This window comes from Nomascus leucogenys, chromosome 6, assembly GCF_006542625.1.
Source record: "Nomascus leucogenys isolate Asia chromosome 6, Asia_NLE_v1, whole genome shotgun sequence".
NCBI lineage: Eukaryota > Metazoa > Chordata > Mammalia > Primates > Hylobatidae > Nomascus > Nomascus leucogenys.
In genome coordinates, this window is record NC_044386.1 from 91,450,071 (window position 1) to 91,458,104 (window position 8,034).

The following is an 8,034-nucleotide window of genomic DNA, read 5'->3' on the forward strand; positions in this document are numbered from 1 at the left end:
GCTGAGGCAGGAGAATCACTTGAACCCAGGAGCCGGAGGTTGCAGTGAGCCGAAATTGCACCATTGCACTCCAGCCTGGGAGACAGAGCAAGAGTCTGTCTCAAAAAAAAAAAAAAAAAAAAGAAAATTCCACAGATTACTCAGCCCACAATCATCTCATCAATAAAAGTAAACAGATTTCAAACAAATACTTACACACTACAAACACCAATAGTACCAAAATCTGTCAATTATTTAAGGAATGTTTGTCATTGACAAACAGAAACATTTTGTTATGATAACTCACACTGAATCAAATACATTCTAAAATCCATTAATCTTATATGCTAAGACATCAAGAGAAGCATTTCTTTGCAGTATTTTTTCAAATTTTTTTTTAAATGCCCCAATGCCACAAGAAATATTTTAACTGAAAAAATCACACTTGAAAGACAACTAATAGACAGATTGTCCTAATATCTGCTTCTTTTAGCAACAAACTTTGATTAGCCATTTATTCTAAAAGCCACACAGTGAAATTCTTAAAATTCTTGATTTCGGCCGGGTGTGGTGGCTCACGCCTGTAATCCCAGCACTTTGGGAGGCCGAAGCGGGCGGATCACAAGGTCAGGAGATCGAGACCATCCTGGCTAACATGGTGAAACCCCATCTCTACTAAAAATACAAAAAATTAGCCAGGCGTGGTGGCAGGCGCCTGTAGTCCCAGCTACTCGGGAGGCTGAGGTAGGAGACTGGCATGAAACCGGAAGGCAGAGCTTGCAGTGAGCTGAGATCGCACCCCTGCACTCCAGCCTGGGCAACAGAGCGAGACTCCGTCTCAAAAAAAAAAAAAAAAATTATTGATTTCATATTTAAACATAACAAGAAATAGGCTGGGTGCAGTGGCTCACACCTATAATCCCAGCACTTTGGGAGGCCAAGGCAGGCGGATCGCTTGAGGTCAGGAGTGCAAGACCAGCTTGGTCAATATGGTGAAATCCTGTCTCTACTAAAAATACAAAAATTAGCCGGGCATGGTGGCGTGCACCTGTAGTCCCAACTACTTGGGAAGCTGAGGCACGAGAATCACTTGAACCCAGGAGGCAGAGGTTGCAGGGAGCCGAGATCACACCACTGCACTCCAGCCTGGGTGACAGAGTGAGACTGTCTTAAAAAAAAAAAGAAGAATAAATAAAACAGGAAATAGACGTATTCAAGAGGGAAAAGGAAGACTTATTGAGTACCTGCTATATGCTTGGTGCTTTACATAAAAATTTTTTTAACTCCAATGATAATCTTATGAGGCAAATATTACCCCCAGTTTTTTTTTTTTTTTTGAGGCAGGGTCTCACTCTGTTGCCCAGCCTGGAGTACAATGGCATGATTACAGATCATGCAGCCTCAACTTCCCAGGCTCAAGCAATCCTGCCACCTCAGCCTCCCAAGTAGCTGGGACCATAGGTGAATGCCACCACACTCAGCTATTTAATAACAATTTTGTCATTTTTGTAGAGACAAGGTCTCCTATGTTGCCCAGGCTGGTCTCAAACTCTTAGGCTCAACTGATCCTCCTGCCTCCACCTCTGCCTCCCAATTATCCCCATTTGAGAGATGAAAATTCTGACAAGCTCTCAAATGTTAACTGACTTGCCCATAAATGACAGTTCAAAAGTTATAAGGCTAGAACTTGAATCCAGGTCTGTTAGAAATCTAGGTTTGAGAATCCATATTCTCTCCACTTAATGGATTTAAGATTCACAGATATAAAAGCCTATCTAAGGAAAAAGAATATTTAAAAGAATATAGTTATATATTCAAAGAGCTACACAATCTTACAGTTTAAGAAAAATCAAAACTGAAAAAAAAGTACGCTCCAAAATTATTGCTAATTGTAAAAAAAAAAAAAAAAAAAAAAAACACAATTTTTAGCAAGCCAGCTGTCTATGACAGGACAGCTAGTCCATTCCTCACTGTACATGTAAAATTACACTTCAGTTGCCCGCTGGATGACCCCCCTGCCAAAATATGCCAGCAACATAATTCACATTAAAACCCAGAGGCCTAACACTATTTGGAAAGTGCTTTACATGTTTACTATACCTATCCTAAGCATATTTACCACTCATAATTCATAGGCCGTTTTCAGCAAATATACTTTGTTCTATCATATTATTTTCTGCCACTCCAAAATCATATTAAATGTATAAACAAGAACACCTACCTAAATATAACATCTCACAAATAAACCTTAGTAGTATTATGTTATTTTGAACTTGTCTATTGTATGAAACTATGCCACAATTGTTTCTATAACATAAATTATCTATGTTCTTTCTACAGGATCAAAATTCCAATACCTATACTCCTTGTATGTCTAAAGATACACATAAAATAGGTACAGAAACCTATGTTAAAGGGTTTCCCATGTAAATTAAATCCTCTATGAGCTGGATTAGTGACTAGAAGAAGGCATGAGGCAGCTTGTAGAGTTCTAGTGATATTCTGTATCTTGATGTAGATGTTGGTTACACTGGTATGTTCTTAGTGAAAATTCACTGAGCTATATATTTACCAGCTGTGTACTTTTTGTATATTTTATAATTTATAAAGTCTTATATTTTTAGGCTGGGCATGGTGGCTCAGCCTGTAATCCTAGCACTTTCAAAGACTGAGGCGGGAGGATGGCTCTAGTCCAGGAGTTTAAGACCAGTCTGGGCAACACAGTGAGACCCTATTTTTTTTAACTTATATTTTTTAAAATGCTCAATCTAAAAATTTGTCTCACTAAAGAGCACTGATATCATCCCTCTTACCAAAATAGTCAAACCCTAGTGAAGAAAACAGATAAGTAATTAAGCTATTTCATTAGAGGACTATGATAGAAGTAATTACTATGTGCTACAGGAGCACATAAGAATGGTATCTAACTTAATCTGAAAGGGGTAAAGGAAAGCTTCCCGAAGAATATACATCTGAACTGAATCCTAAAGGTCAAACAGAAATTAGCCAAGCAAAGAAAGGGGAAAGTGGAAATCAGGGAAATAGCACATCAAATGTAAAAGACAAGAGAGAAAGCACATTACCTGAGAGGAAGCCTAAAGTCAGTAAGAGTGGATTAAAGTACGTAAGGAAGACAGCAAGTGAAGAAAGGCTAGAGAATTAAGAGTTAGATCATGAATGATCTCATACACATGCCATGCTACAGTTTAAACTCTATCCTGAAAACAATGAGACAGCTTTTTTGAAGATTGTTCAATAGGAAAGGACATGATTTGATTTTTATCTCTACTATACATGTCAAAATTATGGTGTGGGCCATGCTCACAACCCCATTTTGCAGTAAATTAGCCTGCACACTGTCCCATACTTTCCACCATTACGATTTTTCCCGATACCCATATATACATACAAACACACAGCCAACAATAAATGGCCAAGAGTGGTGACATAACCTAAGTACACAGACTTGTTAGCAATCAATGAGAAAAAGAGCTGAGCCAAAGAAATTGTTTCTTGGGAATTCAAACCAGAAAATCCTAGGGAAAAGGAAGAGGTTAGCAACAGGAGCTGAAGTTAAAACAATTGCAGCCAGGAGGCAAGATGTTGGCATGGGGGGGTCACACAGTAGTTATAAGGAGCAGAAATTAGGAATAAATGGAAGCTACGACACGGGGGAAAAACTGGAGAAGAAAGAAAGGGTATCTAGGACAAGTTAACAATGGAGCACTGGAGTGAAATCTCCAGCTTTATTAGGTTCTTGTTCTTCTTGAGAGCAGTTTTATTAGGTTCTTGTTTTTCTTGAGAGCAAGTTGTTTAACTTTTCCTGGGTTCCCTTGTGTATGGTTCCCATCAATAAGCACTTCACTACTTAAGGTAACTTGAGTCTCCTCCCTGCAAGTGAAAGAGCATGACTAAAAGAGCATTTTAGAATACTTACTCCAATAGCAGTCAAGAGAATAAACTGGAGGGCATGACAAGAGGCAGAAGACAGAAGGCAAGAAGACCACTCAGCATTACAGAAGCCCAAGAAACAGATATTTTGAGTTAAAATAAGATAGAGGCAACAAAAAGTAATAAGGAATGACCTGAAATATCATGAGGGAAAGTGTACAAAGCAGTGACAGACTGATGTTGGCAGTGAAGTACAGAGTGAAGCGGAGGGCACTTCCCAGGTTCCCGAAGGTTTCATGAGGAAAGAGTGGTGCCATCAATCAAGGTAGGAAATCGGGAGGAAGAATTTTGATGCAGTTTCTGTCTCCCGGCTCTCTCTCCACTGTTTTTGGGGGGAAAAGAGGCAGGAGGAGTTTTGTTTCCTAAATGTTTGGATTGAAGTGTTTGTGAAATGTGAATCAAGGTGGTGATATCCATTAGGCAGTGCTTTTACAGGGGTCTAGAGCAAAGGCAAGCACTCTAGACAGCAGTTCTAGATGTAGGAATCAATACATTAAGTCAATATTGTGGTTTTTAAAATGTCTGAAAAGTCTTTGACTAATATTTATTTCAAACTGAGTTAATATAACCAAAAATCACTCCAACTAAAAACCTTGATATTCTTGGCAAACCATATTTTCAAACCTCCTACATTTCTCTGCAATTATTAAAGACTGAACAAACTTCCACATAGTATAATCCCAATGATTAGGAAAGATGGGAGTTTACATTGCTAACTTCTATTGAGGTACTTGTTAAAAAAAAAAAAATCTAAGTTTATCCAATTTCCCTCAGGAACTATATACTACTAAAATAACTAAGGGAAAATAACTGTTAAAAATTCATATATTAGATAGTGAATCTCACTGTTAATGCTTAAACCAGAATAAGATTTTTTTAAGGAACTTAATCACGTAATTTACTAATTTAAATATTCAACGCTACCTGTAATTTAAATGTTGGGTTTCCATCCTAAAACCTTTTCTCCTCCCTTCTGTATGATTTTGCCTCCAAAATCTACTACTATCAACCCAGAACCTGATACTGAGCTTCAGCCACAAATCCAACTGCCTAATGGTCATCTACATCTGACAGAACTACAGTCACCTAAACTGAACATGTCACAAATTAACCCCTCTATCCCTCCTCCTTGACAAAATAAAAATAAAATCCCACTCCTTCACAGGAATCCCCACCTCAGTGAAAGGCACAAGCCAGAAACCTAGATTTTATCCTCTATGCAACTTCTCCGCAACCCCAAATACAATAAAATCACCAACTCAACTCCCAATATCCAAGTTCAGATCCAGTCTCACCATTTGCCTGGATAACCCTAATATTCCTGGCCTTTAGCCTTATTCTACTCTTCAATTCACTGCAGCCAGAATGACCTTTTTAAAATGCAAATCTGACCATTCCAGTCCCCTGCTTTAAAATCCTTCGATAATTTAATATTATAATCATCATCAGTTAGTCACACTGTGGAAGCTCAGAGGTTCAATGAGAAATTTAGTTACATCCTTTCTGTAGGTTCAACATAAAAGAATCATCAGGAATTTTTTTCAAATCACAAAATTAAACATACATATAACAGCAGACACATTTAAAAGAAAAGCATGTAACATTTTTGGTAAAAGCATAACACCAAAAATAACCTCCAGTCCACAAAAATGGAATACTATCCAGCCAGTAAATGAGGCACTTCCATATGTATTGTTAATAAATGATCTCTAGGATGTAGTATTAAGTGAAAAAAACAGGCTATGTATAGAATGTAAAGTATGAAACCATTTGTATACAGTGTCTTAAAAATATAAATGTGTAGGTTTATATATTGGAAATATCACAGAAAGGATATACATGAAGCTGGAAATAGTGGTTGCCTCTAAAGAGAAAAAATGGGTGGCTGGAGAACGAAGGCGGAACAGAAATTTTTTTACTACATTACTCTTCCGAAACTTTTGGCTTTTACGTCTAGTTATTATCTATAATTTTAATGTATTTTCTCCTTCTGTTACTTTAACATTTTTTACTGTGTGTGTGTGCATGACTACAAAGACCTCTTTATATTTCATCTTTATACCAATATTAAAATTACGTACTGATCATTTGATGCAACATTTCTTTCTTGACAACTCAGGAGCTCAACTTCTACAAACATTTTATTCAACATTTTACTGCTATTGAGAAGGCTGTTGTTGGTAATGACCTCAGTGAACACTGCATGATTTCTGTACTTGCTTCTTGGAGAAGCAAGGCAGCAGCACCAGGCAACAGAAGTTTATTATTAAATCGACATTGAAGCATTCAGGGATTAAGGAAAGCTACAAATCTTATTTTTCTAGCAAATCCAAAAACAGTGAATCCAAAAAAGTCCCCTAGTATCCTTTAAAAATAAAAATAAGAAACAGTTCTAGTAACTGCAGCAATCGACAAGGAGGTGAAGTAATACTACAAGACGACATAGTTATATCCACTAGTGCAACGTGATTTAATCCTTACAGAGGTCCCTAAAACGTCAGAGCTGGACAACCTCACACGTTCTACACAGAACAGACAAGACGAGGCGCAGGCTCTGTGACCTTATAATGGCACACACACAACTGGCCCCATGCTTCCATAACTTCACTCTGCCTCCCGCTTTTTTCAGCCCAACCCCTCCAAACATGGGTCTCGGTCGGTCCCCTTAAGCCACAATGGAGGGAATACACTAGGCTAAGCAAATATTCCCTCAGGATTTCATGGCAAAGCCCTTTCAACCAAAGACAGGATCGCGACTGAGGAGAAAGATAACAAGGTTTGCTTGAGGAGAGGTCTGTTGAGAGAGGCTACAGTCGGTGGTGGGAGAGAAGCCAAAGTCTGTGACGGTGTCTAGAGGGGCTGCACCACATCTACCGGGAGTAAGAACACCGTGACAGCGGCTATCTGAAAGCCGTGATGGCTAGGGTTAGCGCTAGTCGGCTTGGTGATGAGCGAGGTGGGAGGGGGTCTACTAAGAAGGGTAGGGCGAGGGGCAGATGGGGGACGCAATGGGTTAGGAGGCGGTCGAGACTTTGAGAACTGTAATCAGGTCAGCCCAAGGGAGGATGTAACGGAGTCTGGAAGCTCCACTAAGAGTCCTAAGGGACTCTGAGGGGTACTAATGGGGTCTGCTGGGTTGGGGGGACCGTGACAGAATCTCCGGGGAGGCTGGAGGATCGGAATGGTGCCCGGCCAATGGAAGATACGGGGGGTGGGGTCTACTGGGGATCCGGGGCCGTGATCTGGTGTTTGGGAGGCTGGGCGCAGAGCCGCTCGCGGGTCGTCTCCGCTGGGACGGGGCGGGGCGGCCCGACCGGAGCCAAATAGCAAGGCTGAGACGTGGGCCAGGACTGGCTGTAGGGCCGCTGGGCGCTTGGGCGGGTCTTACCTCGGGCTCCGCCGCGGTGGCCACCGCAGCCCCCTCCTCTTCGACGGAAGCTGCCTTCCACCCTCCGCCCCAGGGTCGGGCCGGAGATGGCAGAAGAGGTCGAGGACACCGAGGGTCGGACGGTTCCGGGAGGGTGGGCCCAACAGCCTCAGGGTCCGGGCGAGCGGCCGCGGCGCATCCCCCGCCCTGTCAGAGAGACTCCGCCCGGCCTGGGCAGGCACATCCCCCGCCGCACCCCGCCCAGAGAGCACGCGTTGGACCGCCGCCTCAACTGCTGCCAGCGGCCGCCTCTGCCAGTACAACTACTGCCTCCGCCGCCGCCTGTCGCGGTCCTGGCTGTCCTGTACTCCCTCAACAGCCACAGCCAACCGCCGCCGCGTCCCTTGTCCGCTTCGGTCGCGCGCCCCCGACCCCGCGCACGCGGCCCCGCCCCGCGCGACTCCACGGCTGCAGGCGAGCAGGCGCGCGCGCACTTACCTCCCACGCCCCCTACTGCCAGCACGGGTCGACCCCGCCCTGTCCCGCTCCCGCACGTGACGCCACTGGAGAGTACAGCGTGCGCTTGCGTGGACACGCCCCATTTCCTACGCCCCAGGCGGCCCCGCCCAAATTTTTCTTCCTCACCTTACGGCAGAGCAAGGAACTCAGCTTTAGATTCTCCCTGTACTGGAGAGGGATGTCGCAAGGTTGGGGAAGAAACCTCTGAGTTTGCGACC

General features: G+C 42.7%; 1 protein-coding gene across 5 annotated transcripts in view; it reads right to left on the minus strand.

Moving 5' to 3' along the window:
* Positions 1–8,021, minus strand: part of MYO9A (myosin IXA) — a 304,154-nt gene extending 296,133 nt beyond the window's left edge. For 3 of the 5 annotated variants that reach the window (XM_030814686.1, XM_003267171.4, XM_030814684.1), the window contains exon 1: positions 7,319–7,736. The gene's annotated coding sequence lies outside the window, so the exon portion shown is untranslated. Of the gene's footprint in view, positions 1–7,318; positions 7,737–7,942 lie in introns of those variants that run through there. The other 2 variants (XM_030814687.1, XM_030814685.1) reach the window with 2 other exon arrangements.
* Positions 8,022–8,034: the final 13 nt, after the last annotated feature.